General features: G+C 38.1%; 1 long non-coding RNA gene across 1 annotated transcript; it reads right to left on the reverse strand.

Annotated features, from left to right (window-relative positions):
- Positions 1 to 16,308: 16,308 nt before the first annotated feature.
- Positions 16,309 to 19,221, reverse strand: LOC106043229 (uncharacterized). The gene is made up of 3 exons (XR_001211568.3): positions 18,684 to 19,221; positions 16,560 to 16,690; positions 16,309 to 16,396 (listed from the first exon to the last, which is right to left on the reverse strand). It is a non-coding gene; the product is annotated as an uncharacterized lncRNA (long non-coding RNA).
- Between the last annotated feature and the right edge of the window lie 3,403 nt (positions 19,222 to 22,624).

A 22,624-nucleotide genomic window follows, 5' to 3' on the forward strand; every position in this document is an offset into this window, starting at 1 on the left:
ATGCTGGCCATCATATGTGAGCCAGCATTTATCTTTGGTAGCTCCACACTGGTATCTCATCTCAGAGACACTACCTGACGTATGCAAAGAACAAATATTTTTTCAGATACTCTACCATAGTTCTGTAAATGAGGAAAGTACAGTTTCTTTACTGATGATACGCCTAAACTGTTTGTGAAATCCAAGGAAAATTCAAAAACTATCCAATAAGTTTACTGGGTTGCATTTTTGCTAACAAGTGATTTCAGGAAGTTACAAATACAGTTGGAAAAAAAAAAAAAGTTAATCCATGAAGCCTTTTTTAAAGAGCTGAACTGAATATTTCTTTTAGACCATATCACTAACCTCAGACTTTTAACTCTAAAATTGACAATAACACTCCTTCAATTTTTCTTGAAAAGTTTCCAAATAGTGACTTCATAGCTGATATTATATTTCACTACCTCATCATTTCATGCTTGTTCTGAAATAATTGCAAAAAGCATGCTTCGCCATATATTATTATCTGATGATATCCTTAATAACTGACATACAAGTGTGGTGCCTAATGCAGGGTAAACACGTACTTGCCTGAACGAGCTCTCTCCACGTGCCTGCTGGAGAATGGAATGCAGATGGCTCCCTTAGCTTTCTCCCTGACAGGCTGCAGCTCTTTAATCCATGCATTTGAGCACTTTACAAGGTCTCATGCAAAGCACAGCAGACAAAACACACTGCCCTAAGTAACTGTGTACTTAAGACTACAAAATCCCAGGACTATGAGCCTTGGTTCCTGAATACCACATTGTTAGAAAGATGCTGAGCAGCTGAAGATTGATGGGAAGAGCATCAACTCTGGAGAGAAATAACTATTTTATGGTGGAACACTAGAAAAAATCAGAATAGGAATGACTAAGGAATAACTAAAAATAGAACATGATAAACAATTCAAAATATCTGAATATTGATAATGTCAAAATGTAGACATGTATGGAGATGTAGAAGATAACTGAAAGTGAAGGGCTGAACCTAGAAAAAAGAAAATGTAGTAAACCAGCTCTAGCATTCCTGTTAATAAGTTTTGCTTGTGTCTGACTCAGTTTTACCAAGCCACAAAAATAGAGTGGAAAACACACCCTGGAAATTGTATTAAATTTGTAAATTATTTTGTTAATAAGTTCCTATAACACTATAACTCTCAATTTATTCTTAGAAAAAAATAAAATAAACTTGGGAATGGTAAAACTTAAAATATGCAATATATACCTTACATCCCACCAAGTTTTTCATTCTAAGTAATGATGTTAGTACAATTTCAAGATTCAAGACAGTAAATCAGGCAGCATTTGAACATAGCCTAGAGACATGAGACAGATCTGAGGTCAGAATAAAAGATTTGAATGTCAGAGAAAGAATAACATGATGGATAATGCTGCAAGATTCTCATACATAGATTATTTGCCTTCTGAAATTATGTAAAGAAGGAAGAGGAAAACATTGTAGCTTTGATGTACACAACAGTCAAAAGAGGAAGTAGAGGAGAAGAAATAAGAAGCTAACAATGGATTATTTAAATTGATACCTAAAATGCAGATTAAAATTAATTTATATTGTGTTTGAATTCAGCAAGGTAACAGTGCCAGTGTACACAAGACTACAAAAATGAGAGGGAAGTCTTGGCTGTAAAGGCAGATTGAGGATTCTCTGTGACTGAATATGATCTTTGGAAGATCTTTAGGGAAAGAAAAAAGGGACTAACCACAACTACGTTGTGAGAACAAAAGAAGACCAGCTTGGTAAAATAGCAGAACACTACAAAGTCTGTAGGTTTTCCTGATCATAACGGTTGCAATATACCCTATATTTCAAATACTAAGAAATGGACAGAACAGGCTGCTTTGCCTCAAAGAAATATCATAGGAGTACTTAAATAGTAGTTTACCTAGTTTTGATGAACAAATTTGGAAATTGTAGAAAAACACCTGGTCTGCAAGAGCAGGGAAGCTGGCAATATAAGTACTTTGTCCAAAGCATCATCAACCAAGGAAATATTGACTGGTGAACACATCATTTGACAACGCTACAGTAAAGTTGCCTAGTCAAGAATATCATTTCAGTAATTAGATGATATGAACATTTTACATGCTGCAGAAAAGCAAGCAATCAAAACACCTGGATGTAGAAGGCAGGTGAACATTAAAAATGCAAACTTCTATATTCTTAAAAACAAAACAAACAAACAAAAAAAAAACATATTTTTGTTTACTATATAGACCATTACTTTTGGAAAAGTTATTTTTATAGAAAAGTTCTTTTAAATCCTATATGTTTTATGAATTTTAGTAGATGTACTATGCAACTATTTTTCATACACCTTCTGCCAGTTTGCAGATAACAATGTCCTTTACAAACATAATTAACAAATCTTCACATGGGTCCCATCATCTCCCTCCTGACTCTGTGGCATATGTAAGCAAATCATCCCACCAGTACTCCTCAGCCCATGTGTTTGTCCTTCTTCACAGTTCTCCAGACTTCTACAGCTTTAGGAAGATCACCATCACTTTCCCCAAGTCCCATCCATTCAGCTTGCTTCTAGTACAGCTTGTCATAATCCCAAATTAGGTTGACTGGGTACTACTACAGAGAGGGTATTTTGCCCTTCATTGCTGTCCAGGACTGAGACAGAGAAGAAAATCCAGCTGAACGGTGATAAAGCCTACATTAAGTGACTGATAGCCAAGACAGATGGCATCAGTTAATTATAATGCCTGTAGGTAAAATATACATTTTCCTGTTTGCCAAGATGACCAGCTGAACTCTTATGGATAATAAATATATTTATTGATATTAAGAGAGGATTATACAGTTACTAAACCCCAGCAAACAGATTTATACATAACAATGCATAAAGAATAATTTATCTGGATTGAGTGAGTCATAGTAATTAAGATTCTATCTTCAGACATATTTCCAGAAATCTGCTTAATGTAGGATCCTAAGACTAATAAAGGGGCAGTGACTCTCCACACTTACATTATTTTATCTGTTAACTAAAATGAAGGTGTTCTACTGTGTGATCCTAGGCTGAGGCATTTCAGGCTTTCGTACTGCAAATGTTTGACAGCCTTTGATGCCACCTTCTGGTTTTAGTAAGTATTAAGTATAACTCCACAGCAGCTGAGCCACATACAGTAGATCTCAGGCTGATATATACAAATCTCCTTACCAAATTTCTACACATTTATTGTTCATATAATGCAGCAATCGGCTTCTAGCTTTCTGTTTGATTTTGTCATCCTTTGTTCCCAAGATAGAAAGTATCCTTTTCAAATAGCAAACACAATGAGAGTGAAAACCCTCATGACTTTAAGTCTTAGCAGCCAACACAAAACACAGCGTATGAAGGGTTTAAACTTGACTAACTAAATCCTGAAATGTATCTGTATGAAAAAAATCTGTGGTTGTCTTGCAGACAAGCATTTACATGTATTAGAAATAACCATGCTCTTATGGCATGTCTGTATGCAAGCAAGAATTTCTCAGTATGGACTTTCTTCTGAAGATAATGTTTAGCAGATAAGAAGCTAAAATACTGTTGTATTTAATCAACTGTAACAGCCAGAGGCAGTCACCTCTAACCATTTTCTGAAGGTGGAGAATAACATACTACAGGGGCAGCTTACAACTCTGTAATTCACTGATCTAACTCTTTACTACATCTGTAATTCCTGCCATCTGAATAAATTTAGTATGTAACGTGCATTTGAAAGGCTTTTGCTGTTGTTTTGCTTTATGCCAAAACACTAATTTCTGATTAAAAAAAAAAAAAAAGAGAGAATACATTTCTGTACTAACAAGCGATGCGTTGTGCTAACTTAAACCATCACTGATCTGATTTCCTGCCTTGTGCCATGCTCCTGGAGAGCGGGAAGCAGAGTGCTGCTCTCTGTCCCTCACTATCTGGATGTGACATTATGCCAGATGTATCAATTGCTCACCTGTTTTTCTAGTGAGGAGAGAATTCACTACAGTTGTGATTCAGCTTGCGAGATAACTCAGTCTTGATTCACTGAATGGTGTATTGATATTGATTATTACTGTTTTGCAGGTTACTCACTAGTCTGGAGAGTTGATGCTAAGAAAATTCACCTGACAGACTTCAGTAGTAGCTTGTTACTGTTGTTCACTTGGGCTAGTACTTGCAGCTTTTAGAAATGACATGGGCTCTTCAGTGTTACAACACTACAGGACACTATAAAAAGATGTGATTTGTTGTTTGTTTTTCTGTTTTTAAAGGACTGTATCATGCACAGCATGAATACAGAACACATTCTCCGTGTCTCACACAGTAGCAATGAAAATAACCATTTCTTACAGATAAGACTGTGGGATTTGAGGAACATAGTACAGGACTATAAAACAAGGCAGACAAGGTTTTTAGATTCTTGTACTCCACTAGAATTTGTGTACACCTACAACAGTCTTTATTTCATCTAAAAACAACTATCTTAAAATTAGATATCTAGTCAAAGTAGAACACCTAGTCTTCAGTTAAGAGCAAGATAGATATCTCTAGAGAGCTGTTTATTTCATCCTAAAATGTATGTTCAGACACCACATGTTTACATCAACAAGTTAGGGCAGAAGCTTATACAGCAAGCTGACATTAGGCAGCTAGTTTTCATATGGCTAGGAGAAGAGGAGATGAAACCTGTACTGAAATTTATGATTTTTTTTTTGGTTTAACGGTTGATGTTAATTATTTATACATAACGATTTCTTCAGTTTGTGTCCTTAAACTATAGAAACCTTAATAGAGAATACATCTCACTTTCCATGTTTAGATTATATATAATATTATTGTTACAGGTTTGCATATTTAATTTATTTTTAAAATTTCCTTACATATGGTGAGAAGATATATGTGTGGTGAGTCAGAATAAAGCTATAGTCCTAGACAGTCCTAGCCCATGAGATGCCTGTTGTCCATTGTTTCTGCCTTTGTGTTTTCACAGAGCTGTTCCTTAGTCCAGCTGTGTTCTTGATAGGGAGCTTCATTCTTTATACCATGAGGGCTGGACCAGATGTCTTGAACTGTTATATAACATTATTCTGACATAATTTAGAAATGAAAAATCATTACAATCATTTTATCTCTTCTTTTAGAGGTTATGCTCATGTACACTGCTTTAGTCACAAATCTGAAAACAAGCAGTCACTGAAAGGGTAGATAACATGGCCATAGCTTTAGCCCCAAGAAGTAGCACTATGATGCAATAACAGGCTTTTAGTTTTTCACTCCAGTACTTTTGGAGATATTTTTGCATCATTACAGCTATCGCTATATTTCTGCTTAACATCCCCCATCTCCGAAATACCACTATGTTCTCCTGTGTCCTGCACAAGCAGTGCCTCCGAAGTTGTTGGGATGCGTTACTTTGACTGGGCATTTGGATGCAGGATGCCCATAACACCGTTGGTTTTATCATTTGTGAACCAGTCACCGTGGGGAGTGTTCCTGCGTTGCTCACAGAAAGCAGAGTTATCCCTGCACAAGCCCCAGGGAGCTAACATGAGTATGAACAGGGGACGTGTCCAGAAGCTCAGGGTGACTGGCTGACCAGTCTGAACTGAAGTTTTGACCAGGGTGAAGTATTTGTCCTCAAATCATGTCTAGATGACAGGGGAAAAATGTCACTGGAGAAGCCATGTGCTTGCTCTAAATTAGCCCAGGCTTGTTTTTGAGAGGTTCTATAGTAAACAGGACTTGAAGGAAGAATGAGAAAGTTGTAAAATACTTCTTCTGCAAACACCGTGGGAGTTCCTTTCATCTTGTGATTTTCCAAAACTTAAATGTTTGAAAGCAGTAGTTCATTTGATTCATCCCCTGCACCTAAGGAGACGTTTCTGTTTCAGAAGAAAATAGCTCAGCACTCTGTAATTTTCCAAAGAAGTCAGAGAAAACTGTAAAGAAAATGTGCTTAAATAACATTTTTAATGCTCGCTCGTGTCCTATTAAAAACACCTCTCACATTACTGAGAAGCTTTGTATAACATAGGCCTCCTTGTGTTTGTTTCTGCATATTTTTTCCAGAACTGTCAAACCAAGCTTTTTCTTTTTGTATACAACAGCCCCAACCTTTGAAAGGACAAGGTTTTGAGAGCTGTCTAGAGCTCGAGCTATTCTTTCCCTACTACAGCATGGCCTGATTTTTTTTGGCCTGATGAGTCAAAAAGTGATCCCACAGAGCCATTATGCAGTACAGTACACTCCATATGTTCTATTGTTAGGAGACCTGGGTTATGATTGATGACACTGATACCCTCACGAGAAACAAGGGATGGAAATCCAGACAGCAGCGTCTCAGGAAATTCTTGTCTGGGAACTTAATGTCTGAACACACTGAGCTGGAAGAAATTAGTTATGAATGGCCACAAATCCCCATGAAAGCTTCTCTACCTACAGGCAGAGTGTAAAATACACTGCTTGCTTGTTTTGGTGCTCAAGATGTGACTCAGAGAAGAAAGGGATGTCAGAAATAAAAACGGTAGATAGAAGACAGAAGATAGATGGAGAATTTCCACAGCTTGAGAGATTTCCTTAGCACAGTCAGAAGCTGTTTTTTTTTTTTTTTCCCACTGTTTGTTTATTTTTTCGTTTCCCCTGGATCCCACAGAAGTCTCCATGTCAGTCTTCTGGGTGGAGGAAAGTAAGTCAACATGAAGAATGATAAAAAACCATCTCCCTACATTCTGTCATCCTGCAGTCTTGCCACACCATGAGTAGAATATGGCCTCATTTTTTTTTTAATATTAATATTTTTGTTAGCAAGGTGTGTGTTTGCTTCCATTATTTGAGGAGAAAGTTGAAGTGAAAAGCTGTAAAAGCATTTCTCTATTTGAAAGGAAAATTTCCCCAAAGTTTGGCTCCTACTTCATAATTAGTTACCCCAATTTAAGATAATTACTTATCCATCCCTCCATAATATTCCTAGATGAGTCAGTTTCTAGCTTGTTCAAAAGGAACAAAGTGTTGTCAAATGACTTTTGTAAAAATTACATCCTTAAGGGTATTCTAGTATAATTCTATTATAATTCTAGGTTGTTTGGTTTTTTTTGTTTGTTTGTTTCAGTTTGTGAAGCAACCCCTAACTGTGCAGAGCAGGTATAAAATGTTACTCAAATGCAAATAGTTTTCTACAGAGCAAATGCAAAAACCAGGTGACCAGTGAAACAGGTTCTGGAAATGCTGTCCTAAAGAGCAAACATGCAGAGCTGTACTGCTGACATCTGCAAAATGTGCAAAGCAGTCAGTGCCATACATCACAGAGAAGCGCGCTGACACTAATATGAGATGTCTTTTCTTGAGGGGCATTTTCTCCTTTTGAATCCTGTGAAGTTCCCCAAAGATTTTTGCCTGGAAAAAAAAAAAAAAAAACTTTTTTTCTGGCATTCCTAGGCACCAAATATAGAAGCAATAGAAACCGTACCAAATAAAACTAGAAAAAAAAATTGTATTGGACACGAGTGCTTCTTCAGAAACACCTGCTTCTTAACAAAATTTCAAAGAAACCGTGGTGTTATGGGAGTTACCAGCTACACATCAAATTGCCAAATGTTTCAGTTACTGGCTCCCAGCCCCTTTGATTTCCCCCAGTATGCTGTGGGAGAGCCAGGGGAGTACTTCCAGCAAGGCTGTGTTCTTGGCTGAATGTAGCTGAGGAGAGGTCAAATGATGATAAAGTAAATATAAACTCTTAGTGTCACTTTTTCATTGCTTCTCACCAATAACTTTTTAGGACTTTAAAATCTAGAGATAAAGCATAATATAACCTTACTCATACAAATAAAACAGAGATCAAGAAATGTAACTGTTGACAGAGGGAGTTAACGTATTACTTTAAAAAAAATGCACGATAACTCTCATAAGAAATTATTTTTTTTTCTCTCACAGCAATGTAATTATCAGATATTTTATTTATTTATTTATTCTACTCAATTTTTGAGTCAGGACTACCACGAAATATACACCTTTCTTTGATGAAACTGATAGAAAAACCTTGTGTTTAACATATCATATTTTGTACCTGGCTACTTAAAACACCTGCACCACGTATACCAACTTCCTTAAGGGGTTAGTGAGAGTAAGGATACCTTGATAAAAAAACTATGAGACAAAAATTTGAATATACATTTCATGTCTGTACTGTTGAAGGGTCCCAAATATCCTTGGAACCAATGGAGCTGCCCCAGCAATAACTGGGTACGGTTCCTGCAGTCTGGTAGCAAGACACTTCAGGTTTGAGAGTAGCAATATGGACAGAGGGAGTACGATGCTGTTGGCGTTCGTTTTTGTCTTCTCCTACAGCTAGGATGTCTCCAGATGCAGAATCATGTCTCAGTAGACAGGACTGCTACAGGACACAGCTTGAGCATGGGCTAATTGTCCTTTCACTGAGGCATATGAAACTTCAGTTTGCCTTGCGTTTTTTCGCTTTCATACTTCTGCTGCTGCATTACAACTCTCAGGTTTGACTGTCAAGCTTGAATGCTGATGGAGATGGAATTTCCTGCAGAACAATGTTTGCAAAACAGACCAGAACAGCCTCATGCCAGCTTTCCTTCAGTAATTCCTGATTTCCTAATGACATCTCTTAGACACTGACTTCTTATATTTTAGTTTTATCAGCACTTTCTGATGAGATCAGAAATAGCATCTGCTTCTGGCTGAGGACATCTGTATCAGATGCACAAGTGCAAAGGGAGTATCAGCACAGACTTTTATGGTTCCATGCATCTGAGGCAAGTCAAAGAAGTCTTCCTGCTGAAGAAAGAAAATGAGGATGGAAGAAAGAGGACATAAAAAGTGAATGGGAACAATCTCTTATGCAAAGAGGATTGTGTAGATGGGAGTGGTTTTGTCCCAGCCATCCGAGAAAAAAGGTCAGTACTTAACTGTGCTGTGTTCAATTTACATTTTTAAACATAATTTTCTAATATATTTATTTTCAAACAACTGAATTCCCATGACATCAATGTGAATTTAGGTACCTAATTATCTCTGCATCTGGTCTCACATAACTTTTTGGAAAGGATAAATTACTAATTTACTGCAAGAAAAGGATTACAATATGATTTGGTACATCTCTAGAAATTATTGCTTTGCAAACGACTGAGAAAGTTCAAGCAATATCCCAATATCCATATTACAGTGCCTTGAAATTCAAGAAAAAATACTAGTCACAATGAAATTTGGGTGGGGAAATAACACCCTAAGAGTGATAGCATAAAGAAGCATACCATCTCAAAAAAATAAAAAAAAATATATATATATATATTAGCTATTCAAGGCAGATTGTGCAAGTCATATTAGAACTCTAAACCCATTCTCACATCCCAGTTTGAAGTGTTCCCACATTTCTGAGACATTAAAACTCAGGTGGCACTTAAGAACAAATGAAGCACATCTTTATTAGAGAAGCAACAAAGGAAGTATGTCTTTATTACAGAGACGTGATCTTTTATTACTGGTTATAACAAGGGATCAAACAGGCATTGCACCTGAATCTGGCATTAGAAGAGTAATAACCAGTCATGACAAGGCCTATTTCAGTCTGCAAATCCTTCACTCGCAATGGAAACCCTTCGATCCTTTATTTCTCTGCAACAAATAGATTTATTTCTGAGACCTGTATGATGATGTCTCAGAAGTTACATTTTTTCTTGAAGGAAGCAATAACTTTTAAATACATGTGTATGCTTTGACAGAAAAATAAATTTAAATATGTGGAAAATGGATTCTACAACATTGGAAAGGCTTGCAACTATTGTCCCTCTCTCCTAAAAGCTTGCCCAAAAATAGAATGGGTTACAGCAAAGGGTTATGGCAGCGCTTGAAAGCTGCAGGAGTGATGTAGGATCTCACCTATCTTCCGTCAAATAATGAACATTTTTGTCAATTTAATGTGCTAACTGAATAATTCCACTGGAAACATCAGTAATCAAAGAGTAACTCATTTTGACAATGCCTCTAAAACAATAAATGGCTTGGACACTACTGTGTATGTAAAGTATGAGTAATTGCAACAAAGTCACACTTCTAGGGTAATGTAATGTATATCTTGAAATAAATGTAGGCTGAAACCAAAGTACAATCTTGGCACCTTGGCAAGAAATTAATTTACTTTAAGTGACACTTCAATAAAGTTCTGTAAAGCATTTATTTTACAGTTTTGTTCTTTTCACAATGAAATCTTTGACATGTCCATCTTTATGTAATTCTACCTTAAAAAAAATAAAAAAAAAAGGTGAATTTAGATGAAAGGAAAAACATTAAATGCTGTAAGTGGCTTTTAGTAGCAATTTAATACATGCTATTATGCTAAACTGATTTGAAGACTAAATATGCCTTGCAGTGGTATGAACTGACCTCACCTTGACACTTTCAGAGAAGCTGGTACTGCCATATTAAGTTAAACAAGGTGCTTTTGAAAAAGGCCATGCTTTTCTTCAAGTTCTGGAAAAGACTGAATATAGAGAACCTACACATGATTAAGAGGAATTGTCCTAACCAGTCATTCAGCAATAGCTCATTAATCTGGGTAAGAAAACTCTGATTTTACTTGCAATCACATGGTGGTTTTTTTTTTTACTTGCAATCCCCATACCACATTTGGGCTTAGTCTTGAGAAAGAAATTATGATTTGGTCATTTATAGAAGTAGCTGCAGTGTCTTGGAGAGTTTTATGTTGCTGCAGTTAACACTGATATATCATTTACAAGGACTTGCCTCATTTTAGTGTCAAAAAATTATCAAAGGTTTGCAGTATCTTCTTTGTAAGATCAGAAGTGGTGATTAACAAGCAGACATTCCTTTATTGGTTGGAAGTGTCTTATCTTTTTCTGCATTTTAGCAGAGAAAGGAGCAACTCTGTTCAGAGCTGCTCTACAGATCTGTGTAGAGACTCAGGGTGGAGGTTCATCACCTGCATAAGACAGTCAACGACTACAAGGCCACTGAAAGGGTCCTTTTCTCCCCCTTTTCTGCTACGTGTTTCTGCACCTTTTCACCCTTGCTGTAGCAGCGCCTGGCTGCACAGTCAGGAAGCCAGCCTGCTTTCCCCTCCGGGTGACTCTTCTGCTGGCTTAGTGCTCTGATCAGTAGCACCGTCATGAGCGCTAACACAAAGGAGTCAAGGGGGATATGTGGTCTAGGGCAGGATAGTTTCTTGTAACATCATCACGGTTTCCATCTTCAGACATATGAAGGGATTATTGTAGTCCACATTTCCAAATTTATCAGGGATTTGTTTTTAAGACCTGGGTTTAGAAAAGCACTGAAGACACAGGTAGCAATGAATATAATGTATAAAATTCCAGAGAAATAGCATAAACTGTAATTTAGTATGAACTTCCTCCACATTGTTGCCTGGAAATGCCTGTCATGGACTCAAGCATCCTAGCGTGACTGAAATAGAAAAACACAATATCCACTTCCAGTGGTTTAGCCAACACCTATGATATCATCTCCAGTATGCTGTTTGCAAAGGAAGAACTAAATCTAGGTCTGCAAATCCTCACATCCCCCTCTGATACAAGTGTAGATGAAGGTTACATGGAAACACTTATAACCAGTCTCAGAAAAGGCTTATATCAAGGCAAAGCACAAAGATTATTTCAGAGATCAGCAGTTATTTATAACACAGGCACATATTACAGAAAACTTCCGCATTACTGAATTAAAGTCTAATATGAGAACATTTCTTATTATTATATAATGTGAAAGTGCAGATTTCAAGGTTCACATACCTGGATTTATTCCCAGACACTAGAACATCTCTGAAATACAACTTGCACTCTCCTTTTAAACATTTTCTGCCCAGAATGCATAGGATGCAGAAAACACGATTTTATCCCACCTAGCAGCAGTCTCTAACTGCAGCGGTAAGGGAGGTGACACCGGAACCAAGTACTTTCCTCTGGTGATGCTGGTGTCAGGTTCAGCTTCCAGACCCTGATTAGATTGGTCTCTTCTTTCACAGCGGAAATCCCTGTGCCCTGGATAACACAGGGCTCAGGGCTGCAGACCATCTCAGCCTCTTCCTTCATCCTGCACATGAATTACCTCAAATTCTCCCCCAAAAGAGCAACTTCACTACTTCCAATTCCAAGCTAGTTCTCTTCAACGTGCAATGAAGGATAAGCCCTGAATCTCAGCAACAGAAATAGTACTTAAAATAGAGAGGAACAATTTTGTGGGGATGTATTTAATGACAGAGATGGTGAGCTGTCTAGCCATTACCTGGTAAGCCTCACAGCAGGGAGATCGACAGGGTGTCTTCAGACTCAGTTACCATTTTCCTAGCATGAGATTTGCTTCAGGTGAAAGCCATTTCTCTGCCTTCTGTTCTGATAAGGTCAACTGTGAGAAGTTAGGCTTTCTGGTGCCCATACACACCAGCTGTACTCAGAGCTTCTCACGGTGATTTCTGACATTCATCTCCGCAGCAACCAGCTGGGATATGGCTTGTGACTTAAGGTCTGGCATGGGCTAAACTATCGTCCATGCTCTCTGTATTGCTTTAATGAAAGTATTCCTCCTAGAAATTAGAGGGTATATTGCATATCGTCTCAAACATGAAAAGAAGATTTTTATCAGTCATACACAATTATTCAGTTAGAAATTATTTTTTTGTTATAGACTTTGTGCTATGTTAATTTATATGCCTGAATTTGGTGGGGGCAAAACCAGTCAAACCTGCCAGAGCTTATGTCTTTTTCTTCCTAGGAAGGAGATTTCTTAAGGACAGGAATGCCCCATGTTGTTCAGAGTCTCTGGTACAATCAGAAAAATCATTTTCTGTGACAAAGTTAATGCTGCACAGGCACACAGCATGGACAGATCATTTGGTGTAATGCTCCTATTTGCTCTTGTAGTAGAATTTTGTGCCAGGACTGTACAGGTAAAGAAGTACCAGAGGCGCAGAAATCTTTTGCTGTGTATAATCCCTAACTTTCTAAATGGTCTCTCTCTATATATTTTTTCAATGTCTTGAATTATGGTAGTTCAATGCATTCCTCTTTGTGCAGATAGCACTAACTTTGCTGTAGTTCCCTTAAAATAAGTCCTGTACCTATATAGGCCACTTTAGGTATATCTTTCTCAAAATCACAAACAGAAGTGACTTAGTGGAGTGAAGATATCCTGACTTCTCTCTGAAACACAGATAGGAACACTCTAAAAGCTTTCATCTATTAATCACCTATCTTTGGATCTCATCCTTTCTGATGGTCCTTTTCCCTGAGACATGACCTCCCTTATGACCTAGTAAAATTCTTCATAAATCAGAGATGTAATAAATATTTGAAACTGCTGCAAACCAACTCTTAAGATGCAAAAGCACACATTTGATCAAAAGAATTGGAACAGTTAGATCTGTGATAAACCATCACAACCCAGTTTTCAGATACAGTCTGTTTAAATACCCCTCATCTACAGAACAAAGACAGTGTTAGTGATAGTAATAGGTGGCTGAAATCCAACACTGAGTCAAGTTTTTTTTTTTTTTCTCTCATTCTCCCTAGCACTGATTAGTTGGTGTACATTCCTGTACAATCTACTTGGAAGATTTAAATTACACAGTGTTTGCTAAACCTGACACTTGGCCAAAGAAGTACTTAACAGAACTAATACAAGGACTAGGAATCAAATGACAGAGTCTTGCCAAAGGTGTCATTATCTATTTGATGAGTGACAGTTTAAGCCTCTCTTTGCTGCTGGTTTCTTTTGAAGAACTGAGGCTCCAGAAACAAAGTTCATAACTTGACCATATCCTGAGAGCTGTTAATTAATTGTTCATGTAGGCATGAGATTGCTAAATATCACTCCCCTCCAAGTTAAATGCAAAAATGGCTCCATTCCTTTGATGCAAGGAAGTGTGTGACTCACAGAGCAAGATAAATGTTGCATTTCACATGGTGATAAGGAAAGGTCACCAATGCAGACTCCATGTAATATGTAGGAATCTTTTACTTATTAAAGAATCTTTAGTGGAAATAAATATTTTGATCCTGAAGAAAAGACTGGCTATGGAAGGCAAATGTGACAAATTAAAGTCTGTAATACTGCCTTTTGCTATGTTTTCAAGAAGAGAGAAATAATTAATTTATGACCAGCTGTGGGAAGGATCTGTAAATCTGCACCATTCCCTTTTGATTATTAGTGCTTGTCTTTGGGCTTCTGGCTTCCAGTCATAGATTAGTGCTGTATGTATGGAGGCAAGGAGTATTCCTCTGTAAACTCCAGCCATTCAAATATTTTTCAGCCTAAAATCACAGAAATCGCTAAATCACTAAAATCACAAAATCGCTAGAACCAAGACAGTAGGCATAGCTGGGTCTTGACAGCAGATTTTCTGTTAAACTGCAGCAGGAATGAAAACTGACCATTCAATAAACCATACCTCACTTTTCAGTAACTACTACAACTAAAGCTGGAGTTGTTAATAGGTTTTTGGTTGGTTGGTTGGCTGTCATGTTTGTTTGTTTGTTTGTTTGTTTTTCTTGTGGTAGCCTGACTGTTATTTCACAAAACCCACTAGAAGTCTTGGAAAAACATTTGCCAAGTCAGAGATAATACGGTCAAATTCTAGCTACTCAGCTACTTACCCGTATGTTTGGATTAACATACATCTTTATTGAGGCCCTCCAAATGGTGGCATGGCAAATTTGCAACGTGAGGAGCTCCTCATACCTGCAGTACTACTTCAATGCCCTCCTTTATCTCAGTTGCTGAAATTTGCCATTGCTCTGATCTTCCTGGACAGCTGAGAACAAGCTGAGGGTTTGCCTCCACTGCCTCCTGTCATCAGCACAGCTTTGTAGACTCCAGTCTGTCTATCAAGGAGCTGTCTGCATATTACGTTCAAGTCTGGAAAGCTGTCATGGAGAACAAATACCTTTATGTCCCTGCATAATTGGATGGCCCAACTTAATTGGATCTCTGTCTGTGAGCAGTGCTTCCAAGTAATGCTTGTGGAGAGAGGAAAAGAGACTCTGCCTTTCCCCTCCAAACCCAAGCCACAGAGAAGAGAATTCTATGACATTTTGAGTGCATATGCAAACCTAAAATAATGTAACTACAATTCTCACTCCACAGTGCCCCACTGCAGGGCATAGGCAAACAATATGAAAGCATTTTCATTTTTTTTCCTTAATTTAATTTAATTTAATTTCATATCATTTCCTTTCATTTCAGCAGTGCATCAGCTTTTCTAAGGGCGTGAGCTCAGACCATCCCTACTTGGTCTGAAGATACTTCAAAAAAATAGAGAGATACTTCCCTCTGCTGGTCATATTTATAAAATGGTGTCCTCTTCAGGCAAAATAGATGTTAAAAAATAAACAAATGGTCTTCTTTTGTGCTTGGCCCTGCAGAGTTCGGGTAGATAATCATGGCACCTAGCTTTGAGCATCTGACTTTAGGTGTTGCCCTCTGGAAGCAGGGCTTCTGCCCCTTCTCTAACAAGTGTACAAGGAACCATGCTCCCCCACATCAGTTACTGCAATTAGCCGACTCATGTAGGTAGTGTAGGCACTATCCTGTAGTTCCAAAATACTTTTGCAGGTAGTCAGTATCATCAGATAGTTCAGGCCCACGTAAATTTCAATGAACAATTTTGTCAGCTTACATAACTATTAGCAAACCTACAGTTTACCTCAGAAACATATTCCTCTGTGCTTAAGACTGCTATACTGAGGGAAATATTGTGGAACTAAACTGTTTCTAGGACATGTCATCACGTTATCAGGAAGATGTATTACTAGGCTGTGTTTTGAACTATTTGCAACTCACTGTTGGGATACTCTGCCAGAGTATTCTTGCTGGATCTCCAGCTTATTTAGGAAACAATCACTTCACAAATACACTAGGAAGGGAGAGATCAGCATTTTTAGTCAGTTTGCTTGAATGACAGTTATTCACATTCTGAGGGAAAATGGTAAAGACAGACAAAAATTATTTGCAAACAAGCAGAGGGTTAAGAACTGAAAGAAACTGAGTTTTAAGACCACTGTCTAATTATGGTGTTTTTTGTTGTTAGAATAATTTGCATTGCTATCTGTTTAAGAAAAAGTTGAGATGATTTAGCGGGTTAATGGCCAGTATTCACTGTGTTTCTCCATACTCAATGCACACACATACACACACACCCCATTTTTTTTCATGTCATCAGTTTATTTCATGAAGGTTCTATCCATCTTGGCTAGCTTGGGATTTTGGTAATTCAAGTCCATAAGCCCCAATTTTTTAATACTAGAAATCAAGCTCCCTCTTTGTGTTGCACGTTGACATTGTTCTTTTATGTCTGTTTACTAACAGCTGTATCAGTATTCAGGATTTCCCAGCTTTGCCTTTCTGTAATCACACATAAAATTGGGTTATCACAATTTACAAACTGTTAGTCATTCTTATTTCCTTGTTATATGATAACATGAGATAGAAACAAGATGGCTAGAAGTCTCATTCACTGAAATGTTACTTCAGTTCGGTGAATAATTAAGTAGTCTAGAAGCCTTACCTGCTAGCTCTTGTGTGTTCTTGATGCATTCTCTCTGAGTATCAGAAGATATACGATTCCTTAACTATTGCCAAAAAATGTGTCCCCAGACCATGATACTGATAGAAGAGACATCTGTTCACCCAAAGCATCTTCACAACAAGCAAAAGAAAGTTGTGGGGTCATGTTTGGAGTTAGCTTTAGAAGAAAAATTGCTGCAGATTAAAGAATTTTGTCTACAAGTTGCTATTCTCTTTCATTTTATCCCCAGCCAAATCTCTTTGCAATGCTTCCTCCTCCAGCTAATCATTTTATTCCTGTCATCTTTGTAAGATTATCTGGCCATAAGCCTGTTGAGAATTATATACAACTGGACATTATACCAGAATAAAATTAATTCCACCTGCTAATGTTTGACTTGTTAGCTTTAGTATCCTAACACGTCTTTTGGCTTTTAACAGAAAGTAATACAGGATTTTGTATTACTAATAAACCCTTTGTCATGAGTTTTTTAAGGTGCTTTGACTCAGTCACGGTATTCTACACTTCAGATCCAGCTGTCTTCAGGTGAGTTGCAGTGGGGACATTTAATTCCAACCAGGCTCTGCTCAGCATATTAGAGAAAAAGACAGGAAAGTGACCTCTTTTAAATCCTCTCCTGCTTCCCCATATCCTTACACTTAACAGATCCTTATCATAAACTTTTAAAAGATGTTTTCATTTCATTTGCTGTATTCAGAGCTAGGACTCTGGAAACAATATACAGAAAAAAATGTGAAACTTTACTGGAAGGTACCGTAATATATTGTAATTTTCATTTCAGAAATAGCTCAGAACTGCAACAAATGCATATCAGCAATTACCCGCTGTCTTACATTGTAAAAAAGGTGGATTCTCGCTCTTGCAGAACACTAACAATCTCTCTCTGCTTTTGCAAACTTAATCAAATCGGATCCAGTTAAATTCCTTACCTTCGCTTTCCAGACTACTCAGAAAGCTAATCACTTCAGCTAAGGTACAACTTGAGTGCTCAGGAGCAAATACAAAGAAGTAAAAAGAATGGATTGAATTAGTTCTCAGAGTTCAGGTATATTAGATTGAATTCGACAGAAGACCTTATAGAAAACCTGCTGAGACCTTAATAGAAATGAAAGATGATCAAAGCATTTTATACCAATAATTAATTAAATTAGCACTTTAGAACTCTCTACAAGAATTGCAAGACCTATAGAAAGTTCATTTCTGTAAGGTTTTGCAAAGTAATTTCTTGATGACATGATAAATATTCGTGTAGTTATCCCACTAATTAAATCCTGTTCAGTCAGGCAGATTTTTCCTGGAAAGGCAAAGTTATGACTGTATCCCTTGAGTGATGTCATTACATAGAATTAGATCAAAATTTAGATTCCAGCACCCCATTCTTACACTAAGAAAAGTTGCATTAAGCAGATTTCATTTCCTTCACAGGATTGTCTAGCATGTTTCATGTCAGTATATAATGTATACTTGCAGTTTCTGGTCCTCTCCACACACAAAAACCAGTTTCTCAGTAGTAAGCAGGTTGGACAGAACCAATTTACAGACTTTTAACAAATGACATCCTAAACACCATCTAAGTTAAATATCTAGAAAGACACTGAGACCTTACTTGAAATAATATCGTTAAGGTGAGGCATGGCTGAACGTCAGTTAAAATTGGATGGTTATAATACAGACAGATAGGCTTGCTCAAGTTTCTTTTCCTCATGAAATTGTTTTGAGCAACTTCAGCTCAGATAAAACAGACTAAAGTTTGCTGTCTGGTGTATAACAACACTAGAACTATTTTTTTTTCCCTGAGAAGTAACATGATTGATATTCTCTAATATGTGAGTCATAGACATTTATGACACTTTTCAAGAAATAAAAACCTTACTGATATAAAGAAAGACATGACTAAGAGGTCTCCAAGTAATGAGGTTCCAGACACAAAAAAAAAGTGAAAAAGATTTTGTTTGTTTGTTTTAAACACATTAATTCATTCCTAGAAATCCTACTTTTTAGAGTCAAAGTAAAACAAAGCTCACCTTCCCATGGAAGCCCATACAAAAGCCACCCACCACAGGTTCGCAACACTTTCTATCTACTGCTTGATTCACCACCCACCTTCATGCTGGTTCTGTCTCCTCCAAGAGCAAGTGCTGGATTCTGCACCTGGGAAGGGGCAATCCCTGGCTATACATACAGGCTGTGGGACAGGAGGCTGAAGAGCAGCCCCACAGAAAGGGGTCTGGGGGTTCTGGTCACAGCAAGCTGAACACGAGCCAGCAGCGTGCCCTGGCAGCCAGGAGGGCCAACCGTACCCTGGGGTGCATCAGGCCCAGCACTGCCAGCGGGTGAGGGAAGGGCTTGTCCTGCTCTGCTCTGCGCTGTGCGGCCTCGCCTCCAGCACTGTGTGCAGTTCTGGGTGCCACAATATAAAAAGGGCATAAAGCTATCAGTGCCCAAAGGAGCGGCTGAGGTGCCTTGGTTTGCTCAGCCCAGAGCAGAGCAGGCTGAGGGGAGGCCTCATGGCGGCCTGCAGCTCCCTCACGAGGGGAGCGGAGGGGCAGGCGCTGAGCTCTGCTCTCTGGGGACAGCGACAGGACCCGAGGGAACGGCATGGAGCTGGGACAGGGGAGGGTCAGGCTGGGGGTTAGGGAAAGGTTCTGCACCCAGAGGGTGGTTGGGCACTGGGACAATCTCCCCAGGGCACTGGTCACAGCACCGAGCCTGCCAGAGTTCAAGGAGTGTTTGGACAATGCTCTCAGACACAGCCTGATTTTTGGGGTTGTCCTGTGTGGAGCCAGGATTTGGACTTGATGATTCTGTGGGTTCCTTCCAACTCAGGATATTCTATGATTCTATGATTTATTTATCTATTTTTATAAGTTCTTCACACTTTTGCTAGGTGGATAATGAAATCCAGCTCTTTCTGGTCCCTAATAAATTAAATTTTGTTTCCTGACACAGAGCACTAGCTGTGAACTTCAAGATTGTTGATCCAGTCCACATGGGTTCAGAATCGCACCAAAAAGATGTCAGAAACACTAATTCTTTGGGAAGGCCTAACCCACTCTACATGGCGAGATTCAGCTTAGCACACGTTAACAAGGTTAGACCTTTTCAGAAAAACAGCAGCTGAGACTTTCCACACCTTGCTGTTCAACCTCCTCCCACTGTTAGTAGCATTTTACAGGATTTTGCTTTGACTTCAAATCCTGTGCAAGTAGCACGTGCCTCCACACAGAAACATTCTCCTCCTCATGTGAGGTGTACTGAAGACAAAAACAAAAACAAACAACAAAAACAGGTTTAGCAGTCAGGTTTTTCTTTAACATTCAGCTGTCTGCTTTTCAGTGCACTCTGGAGGCACTTTGGAGTATAAAAAGATTTCGGAGTTCTTTCACAAGCTTGAGATTTATGGAGTTACATGATGTGATGTTTATAGACTGATGTAGAAAACCAAGAACATAAAACGAAAGAAGGCTGTATTGTGTATCACAACTGAAATAAACATAACATTGGTGAAATAAACTGTGGATTGGTAAGTGTATTTACCAATTTAGCTGACAGATAATGCAAGCTTGTTGCTGAATGATCTCAGTTTGTTCCACTTACTGCCAAGTCAATCATTCTGAGATTGTGTTGTGCTGAAGAAATCTCAATTTTTGATACAGGAAAGGAAAACGTAATCTATTAATTTGACTGAAAAGAAATATAATACTCCAGCAGTCAGACACCTGTTGATGGATTTTGCTTTGCACACTGAAAAATAACTTGTATCATTTTTTAAAATAATACTTGATTCAAACCGAGGAGACTAATATGATTTCAATAGAAGTGTTTGTCCTCAGAAGGCAAACAGAAGTAATTTACTACCTACTACCTGTTATTAAAGATGACATCAATTCCTAACATACAGAGTAAAATTTAGCTTTTGAAAAGGCTTAGATTCATGCTTTACAAGTTATTTGCAACATTCTGGATAAAGGTCCACGATTTGCTTGAATGTCACTTTACTTGTATTTCTTTAAAAAACACAGGAATCCTTACATCCACCTATACAATAACATAGTAAACCTTCTGTTTCGGAACTCTTTTGGTTAATGAAAGCAAAGAGGCATCACAGAACAGGACATGAGTGTTCAAAATAAATAAAGATTGCAAGTGACAGGAACAACTCTGGAAACTAAATTTGCAAATTAGCTGGCATTACTATTACACTTCATTAAGGCATATCAAGACCACTCTGTGCCTTTGTTCTTTTTATATCTTGGGAAAAATATAAGAAGAAAGCAGAGATTAGATCTAATTATCACCTTTTCATGTTAGAATTGATTAGCACTTACACATGCCCTCATAGATTCTGTTCTGTAACAGAAACACTTGAGATGTGATAACATCCTGGAGGTCAAAGTGCCTTTAAATAAATCTAAATGAAAACTAAATGGTAATCACCTTTATTCCAGTTTTAACTGTTGACAGTAACAGCTCGGAAACTGGTATTGAATATTCACATTATTAAAGAACACCTATGTTGGTATTAGTTTAGAACTTAATGCTTTAAAAATACTACTGAGTAGTAATTTTGTGTGAATGATGAGGGTTTTAAGAGCATTTTATATAGTGAAGAGGTAGATCTGAATTCCCCTTAGAGCTTGTCAGGGAGTTGAAGCAATGAGGCTGGTCTGCAAGGGAAGGTGAGCCTGGAGCTGAGGGGCAATGAGGAAGTCAGGGCAAAGGCCCTCTAAGGGCCACATCCCATGGTGTCCAAGCAAGAGGAGCATGGAGTCTGAACAGAGGGGAGGACCCTCATGAGGTTTCTCCTAGTGCTTTCTCTCGCAGCTCTTTCCCGGTGGCTGGACCCAAGTTTATAGGTGCACTGTGCCAGAGCTGGTCATCAGCACCTGCAGCCAAAGCCTTGGAGGTTGGAAGAGCCTGCACTAAGGGCCTCCTCAGCCCCACAAAATAGCTTTCATGCTTGTCCTGTGGGCTCAGGCTGCCAATGAGAAGATTTAGACCATTCAGACTAGTAGCACACACAGAGGGAAGTAACTTCACCAGTCAGTAAGAGAATATGAATATTCTTTGCATTTGCCTGCCTTCCTTTGAGCTAGGAAAAGACATATGTCTACATTTATTTTTTATGTTCAGAACTTTTTGCTAAAGGATGAGTGTACGATTTTTTTTTTCTTTAAAAATTGAAGCAGACTTCATTAACTATCTTTCATATGTGGATCTGGGCAATTTAGTTCCTTTTAAGACTGAGGTGCTCATAGGCATGACCAGGCACAGAACATTGACACCTTCAGAACTGCAGAATTGAAGATGGAGGCATTTCTGAGCTCTAGAGAATGTGGGCAACAATTCTAAAGATCACAGATTTGGACTTTGAGGTGGATTTAAGACTCTAAATGTCATATTACTCCTATATAAGTCCCTAAGTCATCTGGTGAATCAAAAAAACTTGATACGAAGTGATGAAGTGACATTCCCATCTGAAGACAACTCTGTTCTTAGTATTTTTTTATGTTGCATTGCAAACATTTTTTTTTTTTTTTACATCAGGAGGTGAAAATTCTTTGGAAAAGACAGATCTGGTCCCATAGCTACATATATATCTCTTGGTGAGGGTCCACTGTTAAGAATGGTTGAGAATCTCAAGTGACAGCCAATGCCTTCCTCTGTCTAAGCATTTCGTGTCCCTTTCAGTGCTTCACAGTGGCCAGTTAAGGTGGCTTCCTGCACAACCTGTCATTATTTTGTGAATCCTGTGATTAGCTCTCCTGAGAGAATAGAAAACTATGGAATACAGGAGTAATAAATTGGCCTGTGGTGCCAGAACGGTAAATGCTTTGCCATCAGTGCATGTATGTGTGTTCAGCATCAAAGGCTGAGAGATATTTGATTTAAAGAAATATCTTCATGTTGGGTAGCATAATTTTTCAGAAATTAATAAAGAGTAGCATAAATTCCTAAACTCTGAATATGTGTGCAAGCATTATCAGATTTAAAATGTTTGGTCTCCTGAGGCATTATTCTGTCTGCAAATGCAAATCTTCCTA

This window comes from Anser cygnoides, chromosome 1 (genome assembly GCF_040182565.1).
Source record: "Anser cygnoides isolate HZ-2024a breed goose chromosome 1, Taihu_goose_T2T_genome, whole genome shotgun sequence".
Classification (NCBI taxonomy): Eukaryota; Metazoa; Chordata; class Aves; order Anseriformes; family Anatidae; genus Anser; species Anser cygnoides.